Source organism: Meles meles, chromosome 12, assembly GCF_922984935.1.
Source record: "Meles meles chromosome 12, mMelMel3.1 paternal haplotype, whole genome shotgun sequence".
Lineage (NCBI taxonomy): Eukaryota > Metazoa > Chordata > Mammalia > Carnivora > Mustelidae > Meles > Meles meles.
The window spans coordinates 70,159,299-70,185,311 of NC_060077.1; the positions used below are offsets into that span (position 1 = coordinate 70,159,299).

Below are 26,013 nucleotides of genomic sequence, written 5' to 3' on the forward strand. Positions count from 1 at the left end.
GCAGCCTTAGCTGGGAAGAGTGGAGCTGAGGGAGTGGGTCCTGCTGCCAGCACTCTGGAGCATTCGAGCATTGCTTAGGAAAACAAGGAGAGCACCAACCCCTGAGTCACATCGTGGGAGCTGTACTGTCCTACAGAAACACAGACGGAAAAGCTGAAGAGAACTCAGGGACATACAGAGGAACCATCGGCCACGCAGGATGACCAAGAAGTTGAGACGGCTCTAGCTACAAGTATGGCAAACCAATGGGACTGAGCAGGATCCAGAACATTGTCTGGGTGTTGACTCTCAGAGCATACAAACCCTCAGAAGATGTGCCAGCTCTAATAAAAAGGCAGATATCATCAAGTGTTGGCGGAGATGGTGAGAAACTGGGGTCCTCATATACGGGCTGGTGGGAATGTAAAATGGTGCGGCCTCCATGAGGAACAGTCTGGTGGTTTCCCGGAAGGTAACACATGGAGTTGCCGTATGACCCGGCATTTCCAGGATTAGGTAAACACCCAAGAGACGCCAACCTACGTGTACACGAGAACCTGGACATGAATGTTCGTGGCAGCGTCATCTACAAGAACCACACGTGGAAACAACCCCAACATCCATCCACTAAAGAATGGATACATAAAATGTGGTCCTACCCATAGAAGGAGTATCGTACCCAAATAAAAAGCCATGAAGTACTGATACATACTACGAGTGCATGTGCCCTGAAAACACGCAAAGGGGAGGAAGCCAGTTATGAGAGGCCACGTGTTACATGATCCCACTCATACAAAATGGCCAGAGGAGGCAAATCTATTTAGAGATAGGAAGAGGACCACTGGTGACGTAGAACACGGGGAGTTGAGAGGAAATGGGGAGAGACTGCTAAATGGGGACCGAGTTCTGTTTTGCAGGACGGAAGTGTTCTGAAACTATTGGTGGTGATGGTCGTACATACGTGAATATACTAAAAGCCACTGAACTGTACAAATTTAACTGAGTGACTCATATGGCCTATTTATTATATCTCAGTAAAGCTGTTATTTTTAAAACCTAGAAAATTTCCCAATATCTAGGTTCTGCTTAACAGACGCATCCTCTGCTCAACTTCCCCAAGGCTTAAGGAAGGCAGGCACCAACAAAAGCTGGGGTCACTCTCCCCTCACCAGTGGCCTTTACCCGTAATTCGCAACAACCAACAGGCCAACCTGATTGCTCCAGAAACAACTTAACAGGATTGTCAGCCAGGATCCATAGCCAGAAAAGAAGGAGCCCTGGGAAAAGGAGTGTGCCAAGTTCAGTTCTGTGATATCATTTGGGAGGGTCACGTGTACATTTGCTTCTGGTTTGTATCTAATTTGAAAAAGCCGACCTAGGTTGTGTACTGTATTATTAGGCAATTTTTCCAGCTTGGAGTCTCGGTGTTGCTCCACACGATTTGTTCAGAGGATGAACTCACTTCTCTACTGATGCAGAAACATCCCGCCCCAGGTTGCTGTCCCAGGATGGGCAGGCTTGGCGCATGCCAGCTTTCCTATTCCATCCTCCATGAGGACGCGAGCCAGGCCACCATGGGGGAAGAGCTCTTACCCCGCAGGGGAAGGTTCCCTCTTGCTAGTTGGCCTCCTGCGTGGTGGAAGGGTCGCAGGGGAGACCGTGAGAGGGCAGGGGGCAGAGCCGACTGGTACTCTCCCAGGCAAGGCACCAACAGAGGGGGCTTCCCCACAGAACAAAAGGGAGTTCAAAAGAAGACAGCCCACATTCCTCTTTTTCTAAACACAGGCTCAAGATGTGCAGCGGGAAAGTTAAATTATGTGGCAATTCTCAAAGTCATCCACCGAAGATAAACTCTCCCTTTGCAGGAATTACTCATCTCACTCCATCATGATACCTCGGGGTCTATCACTATTCAAATTTATTAAGCAATGACATACAGAATGTATTGAATAAAGGACCTGTTTCATCACCCCATTCCCCAAGCTATTTTTTTTTTGTGCTAAGTCATGAGAAGTCCAGCAAGTTAAAAACCAAAACAAAAACTAAAAAGGACGCATGTGTGCGCGTTAACACACACACACACACACACACACACACAAACACACATACAAAGATGGGGAAAAAATTCCTTCGTGGAAGTTACTATGAGGCAGGCAGCTTCAGAAAGGAAAAACACAATCTCTGACTAATATGAAGGAGACTTCAAATTGCTCTTGGCAACAATCTCTCAGCCCCAGATTCCCCTCCCTCTATTCATCTCTGCAGTTCCCAGCCAAAGGAAAATAAAGTGAACAGCTCTCTCCCTGGCCCAGCCTAGAGGACTGAGTAAGGGCTGAGCAGACAAACATCCCCGTGCAAATGCACACCTGTGTGATTGCTGCAAACACGGAACAGCCAGTGGGGTGCTCACTGCCCTTACCAGGCTGATAATCTCAGATCAGGAGAAAATGCCTTTATCCGGGCACTCTGACATTAAAACAGAATGCAATGTGATCTTGTGCCCCCAAACACAAGATATTTTCTAAAGGGGACGCGAGGGGGAGAAGGAAGAAGAAAAAAAAAACATCCTCCCAGAAGTGCCCGTGTCAGTTCCAAAGAAGAAAGGCCCCAGAACATTACTCGGAGGGGTTTGGCTTTAAAGGCAAGATTTATCAGTTCACCTTCCTCACAAAAGTGATAGTTAATTTTAGAGGTAGTGATCTTACACCCATTACACCCTTCAAGATGGAAGGACAGGTAACAGGCCAAATGTCCTAGAATATTTATGGCTGCTCTGTCCCAAAGATTCATCTGCCACCATTTTATTAGGACAGATCTGTCAGGTCAGCTAAAATGGAGATGGACAGGAGCATCAGGAAATGGCCCTGAAGCGGGGGTACAAGCCGGTGGAACAGGGTCTTTGGCATTGAGCCCTGAAACGCCCTGGCAGGCTAGCGTGGGCTACTCCGAGAATTACAGGTGGCCGAGAGACATGGGTTCTAGTGCTGGCTTTGCTACCAAGTCCTGCAAACATGGATGAGCCTCCCCAGTGGCTGGATGAGGGCTGGGAGCACAGCTCCGGCCCTCTGTGTGCGTGTGTGTGTGTGTGTGTGTGTGTGTGTGTGTAAAGCTGCTGATGCCTCAGGACGGTGATGCTCTGGGGGCAGTTAGTTCCCACGTTGTTGGCCCTACTCCAGAGAGGGGCCAGTCCTCCTGGAGACTGCATGGGGCTCTTGACATCTCCAGCTGGGACATGCCAAAGCTAAAACCCCATCTTGGAACCCACCACCGTGAACTGATCATCGCAGCTGCAGGGGTTCAAGAAGCTGTGCGCCTACTGTGTACCTTCCACGGGTCCGCTAGGGCCGCGGATGAGTCCTTGTGACTGCAGCATGGGGACAGGCCAGCTTTCCAGCTGCCCACCCACCTCCTCACCCAGGCCTCCTGCCATTCCTCCTTCTCCCACATATGGTCTCATTAAATCCGCTCAATCAAAATAAATAAATAAATCCAGTGAGTCCCCACTAAAGGATGAGTCACTGCCATTTCCACTGACAGAGCCCCGGGACCAGGTCGGACTTCACCTGCTGAAGTCCTTAGCCCTTAACGCTTCGCATTGTGCCTGGAATCACACATTAGACAACACAGTAGTTGTTGAATAAATGACAGACTCATTGGCAAGAAACTAAGGTTCAAAACAGTTACTACTGTTGGGGCGCCTGGGTGGCTCAGTGGGTTAAAGCCTCTGCCTTCGGCTCAGGTCATGATCCCAGGGTCCTGGGATCGAGCCCCGCATCGGGCTCTCTGTTCAGCGGGGAGCCTGCTTCCTCCTCTCTCTCTGCCTGCTTCTCTGCCTACTTGTGATCTCTGTCTGTCAAATGAATAAATAAAATCTTTAAAAAAATCTTAATAAAAAAAAGTTACTACTGTTAACACTTACACACTATTTCATGTTGTGCTATAATGATATCAGGGGATTCTGCCTCCCCTAACTTGAGTGTAAGATTCTAAAGGCTGTAGGTGTAATGGGCAGCTTTGATTCCTGGCTCGGTCACTGATAAGCTGGACTTAACCCCATTAAGCCTCAGTTTCCACATCTGCAAAGTGGGACTAGTGGTTATCTGATGAGTGGTGTGGGTTACAGGAGATAATGTGTGCCAACACAGTCTGGCACCTGATCTCTGAATGTCCCATCTCCTCCTTCCCTGCCATGTACCCTCTGGATTATTCCCAGCACTGACGCGGCAGGATAGGCCGTGTTCTGAGCAACCTCCAGGCCTTTGCTCTTTTGGTCTTCCTCTGCCCCAATATCATTTCTGATCAGAAACCCTGCTTGACCCTCTGGCTGCTGAAATCCCTGTGATCTGATTGCAAAGGGCCTCTCCTGGCTGTCTGGGGAGGACAACCTACTTGCTACCTAGCTTCACTATTCTGTGTGAGCCTCATCTCTGTGTGGTTGTCCCGAGGTAGGGGCTCAAGCCTGACTCCTGTCTGCATCTCCCCAAGGTCTCAGAGGTGTTGGGTGGGATCCAAATCTACCAGTTTCATGAAGTTCTGGAACACAGGTGGGTGTGGCACGGGTGTCCATGGATCTGGGTAAGGTGCACTGGACTCAGAAGGCCCTCTTAGCCTCAGTCCCTCCTCACTGTAAAATGCAGATGATGAAGACACCCGCCCTAGGTGTGGTAGTTGGACAGAGTTTAGAAAAGAGCACGAGACACTAGTGCCAAGAGACAGAGCACTGGCCGACCCTGGCAATTTTAGGGAGAGTGACTTTCTTCTCCTTTTCAGCCCAGGTTGGGCCTTAAGGGCAGAGGGCGGTAGCCAGGTTACTTTCCTTTCCTAGAGATCTATCCAGAGGGTGTTCCTGGCCCTTCTGATGCCCCAGTTCATCACTGAGTAAAGGAGTGGAGCTTAAACTTGAACTTGGCAGGACCTTCCCCTCCCTTCCCACAAAACCTTCTATCGAATCTGGAGAAAACAGTCTGATTGTTTCAAACACTTCCTTTACATTTTCGAAATTCGGCACTTGGAGGGATTGGAAGGGATATGCCAACAGCCTGCCAATGAATCATGGGAATGGGGCTGCCCCCTGTGCAACCCAGCACTGGGGCTTCAAAGAAAGAGCACAGTCGTGCCCTGCCCGCCTGCCCACAGCCAGGACAACAGAAGCCAGAAACTCAGGCGGGCAACCCAACCGGATGCACCCCAAGCCCTCACCACAGGCACGCGGAAAACTGCGCCCGCACTAGGGACGCTCGGCGAGGGGCTCTTGGCAGAGTGAGTCCCCGGCCAGCCCCCCTGCCCGCCGCAGTCGCGCCCCCGCCTCAGCGAACCGGGCTATCCGGAGGGCACCGGCCAGGGCGCCGGCAGGGGTGGGGGCACACACAGCCGCGCCAGGGGCTCCGAGACCCGGGCTGGACTGCACAGCCGGAGGGAGTCGCCCCGCCCACCCCGCGCAGGTCGGTGCGCCGCGAAGGGTCCCCTGCCCACCTAGCTTGGTGGGCGGTTCGAGCCCGAGGATCGCAACGCGACTCCCTACAGCTCGCCCAGGGACTTCTGCCAGTCGCCCCTTTAATTTCTGCTCCTGTCCGGACCTCGACTTCTGCCCCGAGTTGTCACGGCTCTTGTCTCCCCCTTACCCCCCGAGTTTTGCATCTGACACTGGGGAAGCCCCAGCTTTTTTGGAGCGAGGACATTTAAACGATCCGCGTCTGTCCGCCACTCCCTTCCGGAGCGGCCCTCGTGCCTCGCTGTCCCCGCTCCCCGCCACCGAAAGCTGCCCAGGGGGTGGCACGGAGCAAGCCAGAAGAGTTGCCTACAGAGTTCCGGAGTCCCTCCCGCGTTCGGCCGGGAGGGACGCGGCCGCGCGCCCCGAGGTCAGCCCGGGGACCCCAGCCTCGGTGTCCCCGGGACCCACGGTCCGGCCCCAGCGCGGGTTTGAAATTGCTGCCGGCGCCGCCACTCCCATCCGGACGGTGGGAGCGCACGTTGGGGGCAGGGGGTCCCCGCAGCGCCCAGAAGGGGTCCCCTCCCTACCCGCCTCTGCCACCCCGCTGCCCCTTCTCGGCCCGGCTCCCAGCCGCCCCGGCCGCCGCACACCCACCTGGCCGCCCCGGGGGCGCCGCGCTCGTGCCCGAGCCGAGTCCTGAGCGCCGCCAGGGTCCCGGGTTGGGGATCCACACAGCAGCGCTGCTCAGGGGAGCCTGCCGCAGCCGGCGGGAGGTTGTCATTGATTCGTGCTGGGCGAGTTAAGCCATTCCAGGAGTGGTTTTTCGAGAGCACTCCCACCCCTCCCTCCAACCAAAGTATTTGGCAGGCAGCCCCTGTCGTCCACCTGTACTGCTAAGCGCGGGGCAAGGACCAACTTCACCAGCCGCGCTCTGTGCTTCACTTTATCACACGCAGATGAAACTCTTTCGTAAAGGTAAAGCAGAAATGAAAGCGGGGGGAGGGGTGGAGGGGATCCCCCACCCCCGCCCTTGGGGCTCCTCGTTTATTTATTTCTCCCTCTACTATTTCACAGAATGCTTTACCACTTATCTCAAATCAGGGCAGCTTTTTATTATTGTTGTTTTACTCAATTCTGTGTGTCTTTTATTTTTAGAGGCAATTTTATTTCCATTTGCCTGAAACCTGAGTCCAATAAAATTACTAGAATTATGTTTTCTTCTCAAAGGGTCTTGAGTGTAACTTCACCAAATCAAACACTGCAGGGAGAGCATTCAAGTGGCAAATAAAAAAGAGGAAAGTGCAGGAAGTAAGCACAGAACTGCAGCTCCCTCCCTCCCGGGGAGTCCAGCTGGGCTTGGCCCAGGTGGAGCCTGGAGGCCTAAGATGGGGGAGCCCACTGCCAGGAGCCCCCCCAACTTCCCCCACTCCCCGCAACAAACATGTCATACAGGCTCTCTGCTGCTTTGTCTCCATTCTAAGACTGACTTAGAAATGCCAACCAGAGATCCAACAGTCCCCATCTGGGGGTGGGCCAAGCACCAGTTACAGAGAGATGTGGCTGTTCCTTAAAGCCACACACCATACCCTTTTTGAGAACTGCCAGCTGGGGAGGCCCCACCTCCCTCTTTCCCAGAGAACCGTCCTTCACCTGGGGAGGGGGAAATCCTCATTAACCCCTTGGTGTCTATGCTGGCTCTCCTCAGATAAGGAGAAGGAGCCAAGGGGAGCTCTTCTTCCCTGGTGATCAGCGGCCCTCTGTGCCATGGAGAATCAGCACAAAACGAAGCAGCCCAATCAGAGTTCTGGCTGTCTGTGGCCTCTGCCACTCTTCCAAGGGTAGGCCACTAGCCCGTAAAGTACCCCAAAGCCAAAGGTAAATCCCACAGGTCCATTAGCCCATGAAAGTCAAGAACCCCAGGAAGATGGTTCAGACTAAAATATTTTCTCCAACAGGTGCCCCCTGCCTGAAATTCCAGTCTTAGTGATTCATTCCTTCCTGGGGCACGCCCTGCAGATAGCCTGCACCAGGAAGGCAACATTGCTTTGGGAAGGCAGGAAGGGTCTCTCTGTGCTTCCAAAACTGCAAATATCCATGGGCAAGGGCAGGGATGGGTTTGTCAGGCGCTCCTTGCTACAATGGGAGGGTCATGGACAGCAGCGTGTGGGGGACAGAGAGTCTCTCGGAGCCAGGGAGGCGTGGAATAAAGTGGGGAGGGGGTGCAACATCAGGGAATCAGTCACTGAAGTTCAGAAGGGGAAGCACTTCATTGGGGCAGGTGGACAGTTTCCAAGATTGGGTGACTCCATAGTTTTGTTTTAATCAAAAACCATGTATTCCGGGAACACCCAAACCCAGGAACAAAAAGCCAAATCCCTTTGTCCACAAAGTCACTAATTAAATATCCAGTCATTTGGAACTCATACTCCACTCCCGGACCCGGTAGGTGAAAGTGCCAGTATGGGACCCGGATGAAGTGGTATCAATCCAGTCCCGTTTGCAGTGTGCCCGCTAGAGGTTTACCTCAATGGCCTGGGTGGAGACAGGGTGGGGCGGTGCAGAGGGGCGCCCCCCTCAAAGCCTCATGCTTTGTGGGGAGATAGAGCACAGGGGGTTGGTCAGTGTGCGGCAGGGCACCTACAACCCTGTAAATGGTCCTTAAGGAGCAGGGCGCTAGTTCTCCTGAGCAGACAAGGAGCTAAGAGAAGACAGGAAGACAGGGCTCAGGGAAAGGGCTACAGGAAGGGGGCTGGACTGGTTGGGATGGCAGTGCTGCTGGGACCAGGAGGGCATGTCAGGGGCAGGACTGAAGGCTTGGGGAGGGGGCAGCTGGCCAGGCGTAGAAGGTTCTCCCAGTGAATGCCACATCAGGCTGGGGTCTGTGTGGTGGGACCAGTTTAGGGATGCAGCTTCTGCTGGGATGCAGCTTCTGGCCGAAAGAGAGAGTGCAGGGCAGGGCCTGCTTGGGAGGGAGGGAGAGGGAGGGAGAATCGGAGCACTACTTTCAAACCCAGCTGGAGCTGGATGTGGGCAGAGTGGTGGTGGAGGGAGGATGCCAGGAGGGGTGGGGGAGAGCTGCAGTGCCTAGCCCAGCCTGCCCCCGGGCGGCCCCTCCTAGCAGGGCTCCAGCCCCGACCTGAAGGAGTGTCTGAGTAGGCCAGTGGGTGGGGCCAGGGCCCAGGACGCTGCAGCCAAGAGCCTGAGGCGAGAGCTGGACACTGGCCAGCCCACCGGCTGGGCCCCGAAGTGGACAATCAATGTCATTCCTCCCTCCTCCCTCCCCCTTAATCACTGTCTATGTGTGCCCAGTTGGGGCACGCCCTTCGGAAGGGCTCTGGGCAAAAAGTGGGGAGCCCTACCCTACAGCCCCCTCCAGCCTTGCCTCCTTGTTCTCAGTCCCTATGCCAGGTGCCTGCCGGGAACAGGAACAGAAAGGGCTGGGGCGGGGAAGGAGACTTCGGAGGCTAGCACAGCCACCCACAGAAGGGGTTCCAGGGTAGCCAGACTCTAGATCTGTTATTGTGCATTTCCTTTTGGGATGTGGCTCCTTCCTAGGCCCTCTTTGCCTCCCCTCCCTCGCTGGCTGGCTCGAGCCCCTCCTCCTCTCCCTGCTCTTTCCCACCCCCGCCCCTCTTCCTGGGTCAGGTTGATCAGAGCTCTTGGAAACAGGCCGCCTTGCTTTTCACATCTGCCTCCAAACCCACAACTCACTCTTAGTCCAGGGAGGATGAAAGCTCCTACTCCAACCACCCAGCATGGCTCAGAAAGCTAAACAGAAGCCCAGGGAGCAAACCAGCTACCGTCTAGACCTTGGTGGTGGCTGCGCATCGGCTGTGACGTAGGCACGCCCGCGGCTTCTGAAGGTGCATGCACACATACAGACCACCCCTGTGCACGGATACAGAGAGGTGGAGACGGATCTGGACCGTGCTCTCCAGAAGCAGAAACAGCTAATGTCCACTGAGGGTATACCCCCGCCCTCTTCACCCCTGCGACCTCACTATGAGGTAGATACTCTTATGTCCCCCATGTTACTGATGAGGAAATGGGCTCACGGAGGTCTCACCACTTGTTCAAGGTCACGGGGCTTGATGATTTGTAAAACAGGACAGGACACCAGGGTCTTCAGAACTCTGGTGCCCGAAGGCTGTTTCTGGGGCTCAGCTCTGGCTCTGTCTAGCTCCTATAGCTGGCTCTCTTAGGAGAAGTTTGCTCTGCCGACGTGTTGCCTGGGTTTCTCCAGCTGCTGAACAGGCAGGCTGATGACTCTTCCACCTCCTGCACCAGGAGGCTATTATTAGCCAGGAGGAGGCTGAGATGTGGCCGGGGAGCACTCTGGTAAAAACCCTGGAGCAAGTCTTCTCTAGGGAATTTGCACAGCCCTGGGCCTGAGGATTACTTAAGCCGGAAACCCTGAGCCACCCTGGCTGCCTCCCTCTTCTCCGGCCTGCTCTGCACCTCACCCCTGCCAATCCATCCATCTGTAAGTTTAGCTCCAAAATAGATCTCCAGTCCTCTCTCTTCCTGCCACCTCCTCCTCCACTGCCCTTGGCTGGGCCACCATCCCTCTCACCCTGACCTCTGCGGGGACCTCCTCGCGGGTCCCCCTGCTCCCGCTCCTGTCCCGCTCCCTCAGCTCAGTACCACAGGGCGCTTAAAATGCCATCCAGACTGTTCACCGTGGCCCCCCCAAGGCTCAGCAAAATTTCTGTTCCTCTCTCCAAGCTCACCCCTGCCTCCTGCACCCGTCCTCTGCTAAGGTTCCTTTTCCTTCCTGTTGTGGGACTTTGCATGTGTGGATTCCTTGGCCTGACATGCTCCCTCTGTGTCTTGCAGAAAACATACCTCCTCAGATAAGCCTTCCTTGAGCACCACAGATAAGTTAGAAACCTCCCCACTGTCATCCATTTCAGACCTGCCATCGAAGCACTCAGGCAATTTGCATATTTTCATTTAACTGCCTGCCCTACTGGATTGGTTTTTGACTGTCCCTCCCACTAGAATAGAGGCTGCTTGTGGGCAGAGACCCCATGTGTTCTTTTCACCGTGTGTACCTGGTACGGGGTGGGCCCCTGGCAAATTTGTGGGGGACAAAGTTTTGTTGTGAGAACTCCAGATCTGGGAAACAAGTAAAGTGCGCCTGGTTCCCCCCTCTGTCACGGCTGGGCTGTGTGCCTGCAGGGGTGTCACCCACCTCCCCAGTCCTCAGCTTTGCCCTCTGGAAGTGGGGACAATGGATGAGATGAGAGGATGACCCAGAACTTCCCCAGGTCTGGTGCTCTGCGTTTGGGTTGGCCTTCATCCCCCATGCACTTGCAAGTGCCGATAAATGGACAAGAAGAGAATCCCGGCCGTGCTGTTCTTTGGGTGGCTTCGAGAAGGTTCTGCCTGTGTGGTGGGTCCCGCTGACTTATTTTAGACAAGTCAGCCTGTGAGAACTTCACATGCTCAGGACCAAGAGAGAGTGAGCCGTTGCACGCGCGGCCATGCAAGCATGGAAATGGGGGCTTGTACAGAAAAAGAGGTTACCGGGGCGCCTGGGTGGCTCAGTGGGTTAAAGCCTCTGCTTTCGGCTCAGGTCATGATCCCAGGGTCCTGGGATCGAGCCCCACATCGGGCTCTCTGCTCCGCAGGGAGCCTGCTTCCTCCTCTCTCTCTCTGCCTGCCTCTCTGCCTAGTTGTGATTTCTGTCTGTCAAATAAATAAAATATTAAAAAAAAAAGAAAAAGAAAAAGAAAAAGCGGTTACCTCGGCGAAGACCAGCACCAAGTAGGGGCTGATCTTATTGGGGGGGGACGCTTCCTCCCCAGCAGCCAGGTGCCCATAGAGCACTGGCTCTGCGACCAGACCTCCGATGACATCAATGTCTACACATAGGGGGCTTTCCCTTTTTGTGGCTCTTACACCCACTGTCCTGCTGGGCCTCCACAACAACCCTGGAGAGCACAGCAAGAAGGGATTTTTATTCCCACTTTGCAGAGGAGGAAACTAAGACCTGTATCAGAAACAGTGAGTGAGTGGCAGAATGGAGATTTCTTTCTCAGATTTCTTTCAAATCAGAGAAGAAAAACTCTAGTTTTCTTTATATATACACATATATATACACACACACACATATATATATACACACACATATATAAAGATATATATAAAGATATATATGTGTATATGTATACACACATATATAAAGAAAACTAGAGTTTTTCTTCTTTATGTATGTTCATATATATACACACACACATTTCTTTCTATTATAAAGAACATACATTTCTTTCTCTCTATATATGGGTATACATTTTTGAGAAAATATGAATATATATGAAATATATTTGAAGAAAATATACATGAAATTCTCCCCAATTCGAGAAAATTCGTGAAAGAGCGGGGAGACGGTCTCTCCTAATCACACCACACTAGATAGGAGAGTACCTGTAGTATCATAGCAAGTTAGGATAGTTAGTCTCAATCTTAGTGTCCCTCCCCCCTCCTCCCCTCCCCTCCTCGATTGCTCTCACCAGAGTCAACAGAGGCTCCATCTAACACCCGTCTTCGGTGCGCCACAAACGTTTAATTAAAATTTGAGGACAGCTGAGAGAAAACTCAACCCATCTGGCTGGAACACGGGGAAGAGGTGGCACTTGGGGACACACCAGTCTCTGCCTACGAGGCCCTGTAGCTTCTCTGCTCTGAGGACAAGCCAAGCCCTCACTATCCTGAGCTCCCTGTTTGTACTATTATCAGAAGGGATTTTTCTGTAATCAGAGGCTCTGTCACTTTGATCCACAGACAGGATTTCACTGAAATATTAAAATGGCGATTTGAATAACAATTCGTAGCTGTTTAGTGTGAAGAACAGAGAAGGAGCCACCAGCTGAATCTATAAGCTACGCTTAACAGCCCTTCCTGTGGTCACAAAGGTTATCCAAATCTGTTGGTTACCAAAGCCACACACACATTCTGCCACCATGTTTGGGGTAGGGGGGGGCAGGTCAGACCCAGTCATCTAGAACCTACTGCTGGTTTGCTAAACTCCTTGAGCAAACTGTCGCTTCTCCAAGCACACGGAGGTGACCCTGAGGAGCAGAGCTGTGTGGCCAGCTAGCCTTTGGCTGCCTGGTCCTGTGGGAGCTGGAAGGTGAGAGGGGGGGCCAGAGGGCAGGCCCGCATACTTGGAGTGGCCTCCCGCTTCTCAGGTGTGCTGAGAGACCAGCCAGAGCTTGTCCTGACCCTGGGCCCTCTGAGGGGAGGTGCAGGCTGAGCACATACTTTTCTCTGGGGAAGCGAGGGGGAAACTACCCCACCTGGCCAGGGCTCAGGGAAGGGCTCAGAGTCTGGCAGGCCCCACAAGACACAGGGTTCCAGGGGCTCACAGCCTGAGGGTCCCAGCGGCTCACAGGGCCTTGCCCTCCTCCCAGGTTGTATTGGGTGACACAGTCAGGCACTCACAGCAGGAAGAGGGGAAAGTGCCAAGAGTCTGGGCTCCCCCTGGTGGGGGGTGGGGGGGCGTGGGGGTGGGAGGTAGTGGGGTGGGGGGAGCTCTGAGTGATTGGGCCTGTCGCCTCAGAGCTGGGAGCCTAGAGGGGGAGGAGGGCTCAGCAAGGACATGGCCAAGGGGGCAGCAGTGGGAAAGGGGGTAGCACTACCAGCCAGGGCAGGAAGTTTCCTCCACTCTCCTCACTCCCTCCCTCCCTCTCTCTCTTCCTTCCCTCCTCTCCTCTCTCCCCTTCTTCCTTCCTTTCTTTCCTCCCTCCCTCCCCTCTTCCCTTCCTCTCCCAGGTCGGTAGTGCCTGTGGGTCTGTGGCCACACTACTCCAGGCTTTGGCTATAAAGTGACAAACACAACCACATCTCCGAGTCCTCACAGGGCCGACCTTCTAGTAGGGAAAGACAAGGACTAGACAACCATGTGCTGTGAAGTCAGGTGGGTGAGGCCATCATGGTCTCTCAGCCAGGGCCTTAGTGGGAGCACTCTGTGGCCTCCAGCAGCCTCCTCATCTCCTTGATCCGCACCCTGAGAGACCGGGAGAGCAGGGATTATTACTCCAGACAGAGTGAGGAGATGGGGGGATTGGCGGGGTGTGACTTGCCCAGCAGCACTCCCCCTCCCCCTCAGTGCTCCCGGCGCCCTCCCTCTCCCCTAGCACAGTCCCCTATAGACAGAACCACAAAGCAAAGCCTTTTTAAAGAAGGTATTTATACCCAGGAAACTAAAAATACAAAACAAAACTAAGAACCTCAACCAAGACGCACAGGTAACGCCCTGACATGAAATGACAGCCCCTAAGACAGGAGGCTGTGGGGCCAGACAGCCCGGGGAGCCGAGGGCTGGCTGTCCTGACCCTGAACGCTAGCCTTCACCAAGGTCCCTTTAGTGAACACGGTGAACGTGGGCCTGTCCCTATGGGGTTGCCGCCAATGTATGAGGGGCCCCATGCCCCAACCAGGTCGTTGGTATCCTTTGGGCATAACAAATACCCACTGGGGGGGTCGATGTGTCCCTTCTCAGGTGTCTGACCTGGAGGAGGAAGGGTGCTGATGGGGATGGGGACAGTGAGGGTAGGACTGTGTGTGTGCGCACATGGGCGTGTATGTGAGTGCGTGGGGCCGTGGGTGTTCGGTGTGCAAGGGGACAGGTGAGTGGAAGGACTGGCTACCGAGCTGGCTGCTGATGGGGAAGGAGCGTGCACCAGAAGCTTCTCTGTTGGAGGAGGGCTCTGACAGGCTCTGACACCCGCCCGAAAACACGTTCTCTGACTGGCTCCAGGCGTGCTCGGGCAGAGGCTGGCCTCACCCCTCGTCCTGGTCAGCATGCCACTGCCAGGGGCCACTGGGTATAGCCAGGACAGTCCACAGCCCTTCCCCAGGGCCAAACTGGCCAGCCTGAAGGGTCAGCACAGTGACTTCACTGTACTGTGGAGGGTGCCCAGGACCTCCTCCCCGAAGCTGGACCTTCTCCATAAGTCAAGGTTAGGTTTGTAGGGTAGACGGGAGAACAGGGCAGGACTGAGTGGCCACTGTGAAGATCAAAACAAGGGCCTGGCCTCCTACAAGGACCTCATCAAAGGAAAGACTCACTGTTGAGCCCCGAGGGCAGGAAAATAATCATAATTACGGTCACCGCAAGCATTGTGCTGAGAGCTTTGCACCGTGTTATTTGGTTCCGTGAAGTCAGTACGTGATTATTCCCCTTCCACAGAATGGCAGCTCAGAGTCAGGATTTGAACTCAGGTCACTACGACCCCCTCTAAGACTCACTTTTAATCCTGGGGAACTGCCTTAGGCCGCTAAGAGGGCTTCGGGGTTTCGAGCGGAGGAGGAGAACCCGGAGTAAGGCAGAGGTAAGACCCGGCCCGTGACTGAAGCCGTCAGTGCCGCGTGGGGCGTCCCGAAGGGGACACCAGATGGCTGTCTGCCCAGCCCGGCCAACAGGCTCGCCAGTTCCAGGACAAACGCCATCCTGGAGTCTTTGCCAAAGACTCTGAGCTTCGTGGCTGAGGAGGAAAGGAGCCACAGCCCAGGCTTGTGGGCCTTGTGGGAGTTTGGGGTGCCATGGCCGAGTCACGGGGATGCCTTTTCAGGTGTGGATTTCCAAACCTCTGCCAGAGTCTCTGGGAAGATGGTTATAATGCGGATTCTTGGGCTTCCCACCCCACAGGCCCACTTGATCAGGAACTGCCCCCCAATCTCCATGTTTGGGCTCCCAGGGGACACATCCTGAGGGGGCAGAAGCAGCTGCTGGTGGCTGGCGACCGGGTGGTGTGGCCGCGCTGAGTCAGCACTGTGACGGTCACTGTCATGGGTCCCTCAGGTGTGTGTCGGGGGTGGGGGCGGGGAGAAGGAGGAGGTTTTCCAGCTGCTGGATGGCATCTGCGTTTAAGCACGTGCTGCCGGACAACCATCTTTAACAGCCACACAGAATGCCAAGGAGCGGCTGCTCCCATGTGCACTCGGACCCTCTGACTCTTCTGTCTTACGGATAATGTGGGCACTAACATCCTGACGCATGCTTGCCCCCTAATTGGGGCTTCTGCCTTGGACGGAGTTCTCTGGATAAAAAGAATGAGGGGGTGTGAAGACTCTCATGGCTCCTCACAGAAGACTGCTATGTTGCATTTTCCAAGAAAGGTGGCACGTTTGGGCTGGCACCTGCCATGTTCAAGAGTGTCAAGTTCACCATAGCGTTGCCAGCACGCCCCCTCCCCCCATCATTTAAAGATAAGGAAACTAAGGCTTCCTTGTTGAAGTGACCTGTGACCTGTTCGGAGCTACACACTCAGTCAAGACCAGGACCTGGGAAAGAACAGGTGTGTCCTGCCCCCGGTTTCTCATTCAGGGGACAAGATGTTTCCCCACTGCCCACTTCCTCAGTCTCCCACCAGGCGGGAGGGAAAAATCAGTTCTCTGTCCCCCTTCCCCTCTGTACTAGCTCAGACTTCAGTGGAGCTAGGCGCTCACCTTTCAGTGCCTTGCGTCATTTTTCTGCAGCTAAAACTGGGCCTGTCCCCTCTCTGCTCAAGCTCCACATCCTCAGGGAACTCTCTGATTGCTCCCTTGGAGGAAGCCATCACACACTTGAACCCTGGGTTAGATGCAGATAAGCAGGTGGGGAAAAGGTAGGACAAAGGCGAAGTGAAAGCCTGGGCCAGGACGAAGGCCAGCCACACTGGCCAGAGCAGTGGGAGCCCGGTGAGGAAGATAAGATGGGAAGGAGTTGGGGCCCAGCATACCAGACAAAGGAGTCCTAATATGGCAGGGTGTCCTTGAAGGCATGCCTAGCTGCCATCTGCTGCTACTGGGACATGGACTGTTTCCATAAAGAAGTTCTTACATTAGCAGGGGTCCTTACCAGGGTGTCTGGGGGGCTCGGGGGGCGGGGTCAGAGGATTCACAAACCCCCAGCTAATCACTATGCAAAATTGTATGAAGATGTGAGCATCTTCCTTTTTCTGGGAAGACAGCCCAGAGAGCTTAACAATTTTCAAAAAAAGTTTATGAACCCCCCCAAAAGTTCAAAGAATAAAATGTAGGTGAAAGGTGGAAGTCATTGAGAAATAAAAACTATTTGTTGTATGAGATATATTATATATACATATATATATATATATATATATATATATATATATATATATTTAACACATGGAAGGAGGGAGAGTGGAAATAATTACAGGTGGTCCTTCTCAGATAGGTAGATGAGAGATGGATGGATAGATAGATGAATACAAGGAAGGGAGGGAAGGAGAAAAGGAGGGAAGAAGGAAGGATGAGTGGGAGGGAGGGAGGAAGGAGGAAGGAAGGGAGGAAGGAATTGATCTATATTTAGCAAACAGATGCTATAAAGAACCAGTGTTTGTACATCTAAGTTTCTTACTTTCCAGTGCACGCGCATGAGCCGGCGGAGCAGGCAGGAGACGTACACCTGGCATGGAGGTGTTCGGTCACTGCCCTCTAAGAATGATCCAAGGCAAAGAGAAAACCTTCTCCAAGTGAAGAAGCCAGCTAGTGGGCAAACGGGATTTGGTTTCACAACTTTTCCAGAACCATCGCTTGCGTAAGATGGGATGCACTTGAAAGCAATCGCAGCAAGCCCTTCTGGAGCCCTTAGTGGGTGTCCTGCACGGCGCTGAGTGCTCTAGGAGGACTATCTTGTTTACTTCTCAGCAGCCCTGGAGGTTTGGACAGTCCTCTACCTCCCAGTTTACAAGGGAGGAACTGGAGGCCCAGGGATTTGAGGTCACTAGCCCCAAAGCGAACAACCATAAATGAAACAGGGCACCAGAAGCTAGGTGGGCTTGTCCTGGAGCTGGGGCCCGGTACAGCCTTTGAGAGCAGTTGTGTCCTGTTCTCCACAATCAGCCCCATCTCCACCTTCCTCCAAAAAACTGGACCCAGAATACTTTAACTCTACTGTTCTCTATGCCTTTAAAGCGGTAGTTCAGTGAATATACTTCAGTAAGCCAGGCAGACTGTCTACACTTGTTAAAAAAAAAAAAAAAAAAAGAAGTAACAGTAGTAACAGTAATAGTTACAGTATATCTTCTGTTTACTGAGCATGGAATATGAGTCAGAAAACATACAAAAGTCTTTACAGTCGTTTTTGTAATTGTATCCTTACAACAACCTTCCAAGGTATCAGCGTGGTCATTTTACAGATAAAGGTTCTGAGGTCCTTTATTGGTTTAGGTAACTTGCCTGAGGTCAGCTAGTAAGTGGAGGGAGCTGGACTGCACCCACACTCTTTTTCTGCCGCTCTGTCTCTTGCTGGGTAATGCAGAGCACAGAGGTACAGGAGGTAGCTTCCTTGTTAGGGCCTGCTTGATGACTGGAGCATGAAAAAGATCCTGGGAGCTCACTGCCATAATCAAAGGGAGAGGAAGGAGGAAGGAAGGAAGGAAAGAAGGAAGGCAGGCAGGCAGGCAGACAAGGAGGGAGGGGGAAGGGAGGGAAGGAGGAAGGAAGGGAGGCAGGAAAGAAGGAGGGAAGGAAGGAGGATGGATGGAAGGGAGGTAGTAAAGGAGAAAGGGGGGAGGGGGGCAGGGAGGCAGGAAGGGAGAGAGGGAGGGAGGGAAGGAAGGAAGGGGAGGGAGGAAGGGAGGGATAAAAGGAAGCTATGTTTCAGTCAATACCAAGATGATAAATGATCCAAATCTAGAGCTGCAATTTCAAAAGCGCTACAAATAGGGCAGTAGCTCCTGGCCACAGCACTGTGACTCAATCTACCCTGAGTCACTCACTCCAAGATACACGTGGAGGTATGACCCATGTCTTTTTGGAATTTGGCTATGGTCACTGAAGCCCAGCTCGGTGCCTTGTGAAAAGTTCTTGGGAAGTCCATGTGAAGGTGGGACCGTTCTCCTTCACTGAAATCAGTGGTCACTTCAGCTCATCTCTTCTCTGGGGTTTTGATCTTGATTCTGAAAACCACAGGGCCTGGAAAGCATGGCACACAGTGGGCAGTAAAGAGAGCCAGCCCGAAGGACAGGGCTGGGAAGGAGGGGTACATGCACTCACACCTGTGGCTCAGGGTCGAGGCTGGGAAAGCCTCAAGGGGAGGGCGGTGACGGTCTTGTCATGTCCAGAGGCCAAGCCGGACACAGAACCTGAGAAGTCTTTGGGGGCACAGCACACAGCCTGTGTTCTGAGGAAGCAAGCAGGGTCAGGGCTAGGCACGATGCTGGACGTGTGGCCCCGCCACCTGGGCTCCTACCAAGCAGGCACGTAGACAGGTCAGGAGCCTATCTGACCAGGCAAGGCAGGAGGAAACAGTGTGGGTTGGATCCCAGGCCCTGAAGAGGGTGAGAGGAGCCCCACACAAAGGGCTTAGTGAGCCTTCAGGATACCCAGTCTGGGCCCTGCGCTCTAAGTCCTGGGTCTGTTCTCAGGGGCAGGAGGAGGACTGAGCTTGACCAGGGCGAGTGGTGGGTGGGAGGGTAGGGGGGAGGCAGGCCAGCAGGAAACAGTGGCAAATGACCTCACTCCCAGAACTGCCTTTCTTCCCTGATGGTGGAAGGCCTTCAGCGTGGCCCGTTCACAGAGGGCCACTCTCCCACCTCCAGTCCTCTTGGGTCCGCCATTTCCTTTCATTTCAGAAAATAAAACAGCGTTTCTTAATCTTGAAAGTAATATACACGCATTGAGAACAAATTTATGTGTGTAGGATTCTATTATGATTAAAGGTACTTTCTTCCCACCCTGTTTTCCACACTAGTCATTTTAGGGTGAGCTCTTTTCCTCAAGGCACTTGCCCCACCCCCACCCCTACTTCTTGCCATCTCACGTCTGGTCATACCTGCAGGTGCCTCTGGCCCGCATCTGTGTACTCAGATTGAGCAAGACACCCTCCAAACCACGAGGTAACTGCAAGACCTTCAGGTCCCTTCATGGGAATTGCTTAAACAGTTGGAAGACGTTTGCATAACAGAAAGTCAGAGAAACCCTCCCCCTACGTGGGCTGGTACTGCCCTCCCTCCCAGTCCCCAAACATGGCAAAGCTGAGCTACCCTCCACCCTGCGCTGCTGGCTCCAGCCGGTCCCATGAAGGTGGGAAACTAGAAAAACGGTGTAAATTAGAATTATGTGTAAAACAAGAGCCAAAAGACCCCCCCCCCCATGACACAGGCCCCCTGAGAATGAGTGTTCTAGCATGCATTCTGTGACTTCTTTTGGTTCCATATGGTTTTATTTTCCACTCAGTTCTTGGCTATGTCCCAGGTGGAAGAGGGAGACAAATACATGTGGTTTCCCTGCACCCCTAATATTCTCTATTATGTTATACAGACTTTATTTTTTTGAAATTTTAAATTATTTCCTTCTTGATGCTGTAACATTTGTATGGTCTGGTCATCTTGGTGGGGAAAGAGGGATGCTTCTAGATTCTGGGTTTTGCTCCTCTGCCCCGGGCTGAGACCCACAGAGCTATGCTAGGAAAAAAAAAATCAGAGTTTTGGGTCTTCCTTTATCTCCAGTTGAGCTGTATGACTCTAACAAGATTGGAAATGGAAGCAAACTCAGGCCATCAGAACTGCAAGGTTCCTCAGAGGCCCTACAGACCCACGTCCTCACCCCATCCCCAAGGAAATAGGGTGTGTCTAAGGTTACTAAAGCAACTCTTGGTTAATACGCAAATATCTCCTCCATGGGAGACCTTACGAAATGATGGATTAACAATAACATCCTGGGTAGGATGTGTGCCCTTATCACCGGTCTTCTTCCCAAAGGATCTGAACCAGTGTGCAAATATGCCCACAGTTCATTGGTAGGTAAACATACGTTAAAAGATAATGATAATAAATAAGACAGGAAAATGAAGCCATAGGAAAATAAGGACGAAAGCAGAGCCAGGCTTAAGATCAGGCACCCACACGCGCCAGACCTGTGTGCTCAGTCCAGCACAACCGTAGATTTGGTACCCAGAGGAAATACACGAGCCCCCTGGGGCTTTGCGTTTCCTGTTCTCAATGACTTCCTGCCTGCCTCCCTCCTCAGACATGGGATTGTCTGTCCAATGGGCAAATCCTGCCTAGTAGAATCTTGGTGAGGATCAAGTTAAATCCTGTTTGTAAAAGAAAGCCCTGGAAAAGTACAGTGCACAAAAGGGCCCATCATTTTATTTTCTTGCCTCCTCCTTGTAATGAATTGAGCATTCCTTGTTTTCCCAGGGCACCTGAGATGGCCTCCAGGTTTTAGCTGCTGCTGCTGCTGGTCAGAATTTATTCTGGATCCATTCTTAAGAACTCGACCACTGCCTGAATACTAGGTGAGAAACCTTGTAACATTTTTCTGAGCTCAAATGATGCCAGTTTCCTCCATCATAACTTTTACTCCTTTCCCTGCTTCAGTTGTTGTTGGTGGGGTCGGTAAGAAATTAAGATACTTGGGAGTAGCAGGGAAGTTTAAGCACCCCTGAGAAAATGTGTTTCCTGATGCAGGGAATGCGTAATGAAGAGAAGAAAACAGAGTGGGGGTGAGGGGTGGTGGGTGGGAGAGGGTTGAGAGGGAGCAAAGGGAGCCCAATTAGGGGCCTCTCCAGGTGTACTTTGGCAGGCATGACCCCCCTACCTGTCACTCAGAGGGTTTCCCCAGCCTTAATCTTTGGGGTGGAATCATCTTCTGAACCCCAGCCAGAATTTTAGCTGAAAGTTAACTAATGCTTAAGACTGGGCGTGCTGTGATTCTAGGGGGGAGTGAGGGCAAAGGAGCCACCAACTCGGGGGGAACAGAGCTTTGGGGGTGGCAGCTGGCTTCCCCCATGTGGCTTTTGCCATACCCATCAAGGAGAGCTGTTCAGTAAATGAGGGCACTTGTAGCAAGAAAAATCATATAAATACCATAATAAAAGAAATATTATATATGTAACAACTACAGAATATTTGTATTTGGTTGAACTACAGAGTGCTTGGTTGGAGGCTGAACATGAGAAGGTCCCAATGGGCAAAGGGGGTCCAGCGTTCTTCATGGGCAGTCACTGTTCCCTCATGCCTTTGCTGCCTGCTGGAGCCTGCTATCCCGTGGAGGATAAACAGGCCAGGGGGTGAGTCAACCCCAGCTGGGAATGGGGTCAGATAAGAACCAGCCCTCTGTTCTGTAGAGCCCTTCACACCTCCCAAAGCTACTGTTTGAGGGGTTCATGCGGGCTTACGATTATCTCCATTTTATAGATGAGGAAACAGATCTGAGCTGGTTAAGTTTTTTTGTCAAAACATCAAAAATCTGGTCATCCCAGCGGAAAGTCCGCCTGGAATCCTAAATGGGAGTGTGGACTCTGGCTAGAACCTGAATCTTGGCTCTGGGATCACTCACTGTGTGACCTCGGGCCAAGTTCTCGCTCTCTGCCTCAGTTTCCCGGTTTGTAAAAGGTATTGGGCGGGTGATCTGAGCCAATACTTGTGAAGTGTTTAGAAGAATCCCTGGCACTTACACGGTGCCATAGCAGCATGTTAGACATCCCAAAGCCTAACTCTGTAACCCTCAAACCAAAATAGAACAATGGCAAGATCGAAGTGTTCGTGCGCTACCCTGCAGAAGAAATTCTAATTGTGCTCAGTGTTGGCCAAGAGGCATTGCTGGGGGTGGAGAGAGGGGCTAGACAGGATCAGGGTGGGGAACGGATGCCTTCCCCAAAGCCCGGGGACAGTCCCGCTTCCTTTCCCTCCGAAGCCTTGGCCAAGGAGGAATGCACAGGCTCGATAAACCCTTGCCAAGCAGGAACAAGATGGTATCTGGGCCGGACGAGCTGACGAGTTCAATATGCCCAGGTTCCCAGCAGGAGCAAACACCAGCTCCCCGCTTGGCCCTCCTTCTTCTCTTTGCTTTGGTGGATTTGTTGTAGTTGCTGCCAAGGGCACCCATCAGAAATGACGGCTGGTTTGCCTTTGGGGAGGGCTGCAAAAGTGTCAGGCAAACAAGCCCTGGCTAGCTTTTCCATAACGCTGGCCCTAACAGGCTACACACTGAACAGGGTTTCCCAAAAGCCACGGGCCCATACACTTCAGAGCAGCGGCTGAATTGAAGCACATAAGTCTGGTTTCCTTGCCACAGCTGCTCTTCTGTGGGCCTGGCTGTCCCTGGACACTGAGCAGAAAATCGAATTCTCCTCCCCTGCTTCTCCCCATTATTCTCATCAGTAAGATGAAGGCCTTGGGGGGGTGGGGGCGGTCGTGGAGGGGGAGGCAGTGAGCTTGAAGGCCTTTTTGGCTCTTCCATCTGTGAGCTTGGACAGAGTGTGTTGGGGCCTGAGAGGCACCGTTCCGGCTGGTGGGCCTTGGCAGTGTGGTGGAGCGTTTGTTCACTCAACACACACGTGGAATGAGTGTCCCTGGGTCTCTGGTCCTGCCCCGGTGGGGACAGAAGACGGCAGAATCCGAAGGCAGAGGATAGCAAGGAGAGGCCGAGAGGAGGAGTGTCAAGCATGGTCTTCACCTCACTGCTTGGTTCACCCATCTCCAGCCTTGAAGGCTTTCTTTTAGTGCTGGGGAGGGGGAAAGGGACGGTCTAAGAGGGAACAGGAAGGTGAAGGTAAGTCCCCAGAGGCAGGGGTGAGAACCAGGGGCCTGGGAAAATGAAGACACAGTCAACCCCTCTACCTGTATCTCTCTCAGTACATTGCTTCCACGCAACCAAAGAAAATGCCATGCAGAGGGAGCTGTGGACTAGAAACCCCGCAGCCTTGGGTGCATCCCTTCCCCTCCCCAGGCCAGTCTCTCCAACTGAAAAATGCCCTGACAAGTGACCTCTCTCATCCTCAATTCCTGTGGTTCTCCTGGGTGTTTAAGGTCTATTATGTACAAGCATTGGCATGGGGTGGGGGATGCAGAGAGAAACAAGCCCACTTCTGCCCTCAAGCAGTTCATTCCACGTCCCCACCATCGCTTAGCTAATTAATCCACTTATCGAGCACCTGTTCTATGCCAGGCCCTGTGTTTCCCTCTCCCAACTAGAGCTGAAGTCCCTGGAGGGAGTAGGGGTCACAGGCCATTTAATTTTGTCCTATCCTATCCCCCTTGTCCTAATACATAAAACCTGGCCGTTAAAAGCATAAACCCTAGAACCAGACTGCCCTGGTGTGAATCCTGGTGGTTTTCTGATGCCAACCTCAGTTTCTCTGTCTGTAAAGTGGGAAGGATGATCATTCTTAACCTCATATTATGAGAATTCAAAAATTAATGCTTATTAATTTGGCACTTAGCAGAGAATCTGGCATGTAGAAGGTACCTAATAAATGTTTGTCAATAAAATGCTTACCGAGGTGAACAGAGTTGACCTGCTTCCAGTCAAAATTTGTCATCACAATAAGGTCACACGCATGCACCTTCCTCCCCACTCAGAGTCACGTGTGCACTGTTTATCTATTCATCGGGCTGTGTTCACAGACAGTGCAAAGGTGAATCTCACCACAGCCAAGCTCAACTGTCTTAAATTCCAAATCAGTGTGGTCCAAGTTCATGGGCTTCTACTATAACCAAAAGTATTATTTATTTTAATCTTTCACTTCAGCGCATTTCCTCTTTAAATACTTGACTAAGACTGATCACTGTAGCCCAGCTGTCTTGAATTCCCAGCCTCCTTTTGCTCTTCCCAACTCTGTGCTCACAAACAGCCAAGGCCCTGCAGGTAGGACCCTAAAGGCTGGGGCAGCCCAGAGTCAGCGACGGGGACCTCAGTCCCACGTCTCTGGATCTGTGGGATCATGGTCTCCTAACACAATGCCTGGCAGGGCCCCAGGATGACAAGAGTCCCTGCAGGAATAGACATGCCTCGGTCTTTTGCAACCTGTTCAGATATTGGCTGAGGGCAATGAATGGAAAAGAGTCACAGCATTGATTGCTCTGATTTGGAGTTGCCAATTTGGCTTAAGCTTATACCTACCTCCAGACCCACAGTCTCCTTGGGCACAATGACCTGGCTTGAAGTGACCAGAGCAGATGCTACACTCCTAGTGGTGGTCTCTGGCTACCCTGGAGAAACATTTCACCAGCATATTCAGTGGGAAGGGGCTAGAGTCCCAAGCTTGTGCTGGGCGGAGTAGGGGCGGTGCTCAAGGTCTTCTCACCTCTGCAAAGTGATATTCTCCAACTTCCTCACTGAGGCCTCATTCATTCCTCTCTGTGCCACGCAGGTGCTAAGCTGAGAGCTAGCCTAAAATTAAAGCACACTGGACCACGGAGCTAGGAGGTGACTGAGAGTTCCAGCTTTGCCACTAACAAGCTGTGTGACCTTATCTCTCCAGATCTCAAGGGCCTCAGTCTACAAAACCCAGAGCCTGGGATGATGATGGTTGTGGTCCCGTTCGGTTAAAGACCCCAGTAACTTAATCGATTTCATAACAGCCCTGACATATAGATAATGGTAATCTCAGTCAAAGAACTCCAAGCTTGGGAGAAATGCAAGCTCAGCAAAGTCACAAAGCTCCCCATGGCCACAGAGAGGGTGTCCGGTGTGCCACCTGGAAGCAGGGGAGGAACTCATAGCCTTGGGGGATGAATTAGAAGTAGAGCTGGCCAGGGAGAGACAGGGGCAGGACAATGGAGGGTATAAGGGAGACCATGGTGGCCTTCTTGATGTGACCTGAGGCTCCTTGAAAAGCCACCCCTACCTCAGATATCCCCTCCCCCAACCTGGTGTCCAGACTTTGTAATTCCAACATTTGAGAGTAACTTCAGGGTGGCCTGTGTGTGGGTGTGGGTGTGGGTGTGGGTGTGGTTGTACGCGCAATTTCAGCAATTTCCCTGCAAAATGCAGACACCCTGGAAAAGAGTGAGGCTCTTGCCCTGCTAAGGTTGCCTGGGTCTTCTCCCTCTTCCAGCAGGGGCCTGGCAGCCTGTGGGCACTAGGCCCGATACCACAGGAGAAAGGGGGGGGCCCTGAAGGACCCCTAAAGGGTTTGCGCGGGAGGGAGGACCCTGAGCACCGATTCACTAAGCTCCTTCGCGAAACTCCACCAGAGAGCCTTGGGAGGGGCAGGGGTTCAGGGAAGCAGAAAGGGAGGGCACGCACAGCAGTCCTCCAGGAGAGGGTGGGAGTGGGACAGTTGTGGGCAAGAGCTTGGTGCCTCCCTTTGGCTAACCGATTCCTCCGAGGAGCCAACAGGGGGGGGGGGCGGGGGCGGTGCGGAAGGGGAGGGGAGAGGAGGGGAGGGAAGGGAGGGCGAGAGAGGGTGGGGCCGGGATGGGGGGAACTGTAAAACCAACGCGGCGGATTCACAGAAAAATTCCCGAGCGTGGTAAGGATAAAGGGTGCTGGGCAGCACCCACAGTTCTCCGGGCCCACACCCCTCGAGTTGCCCGGCCGGTTCAGACTGGTTCGCCCACCTCTCCCTCCCAGCCAGCCCCCTGGCCTGATCCCTGAGAAAGCAGATTCGGGAACGTGATGTAACCACAGCCGCTCCGCCCCGGCCACAGGCACTCCGGACTCCGCGCCCGCCCGCCGTCCTGGTCCCTGCGGCGCCCCCTCCCAGGTCTTGCCGGGGCGCCCCCGCCCTGGTCCCCGCCCCCTTCCCGGCGCCCCGCCCCGCCCCTCCCCCGCCCTCCGCGCTCTCGCTCGGCGCTGCGGCCCCGCACCCTCCTCTCCTCCCTAGCCCTGCCGAGCCCTCCTCCGGGTCATTCCCCGCG

At 53.1% G+C, this 26,013-nt stretch overlaps 1 protein-coding gene across 2 annotated transcripts in view; it reads right to left on the reverse strand.

Annotated features, from left to right (window-relative positions):
* The window catches only part of ZBTB7C (zinc finger and BTB domain containing 7C), a 335,725-nt gene that overhangs the window by 99,291 nt on the left and 210,421 nt on the right, over window positions 1-26,013 (reverse strand). Inside the window, exon 1 of one of the 2 annotated variants that reach the window (XM_046024021.1) lies at window positions 6,065-6,299. The exons of the other annotated variant lie outside the window; for it this stretch is intronic. The gene's annotated coding sequence lies outside the window, so the exon portion shown is untranslated. Of the gene's footprint in view, window positions 1-6,064; window positions 6,300-26,013 lie in introns of those variants that run through there. 2 annotated transcript variants of the gene reach the window in all.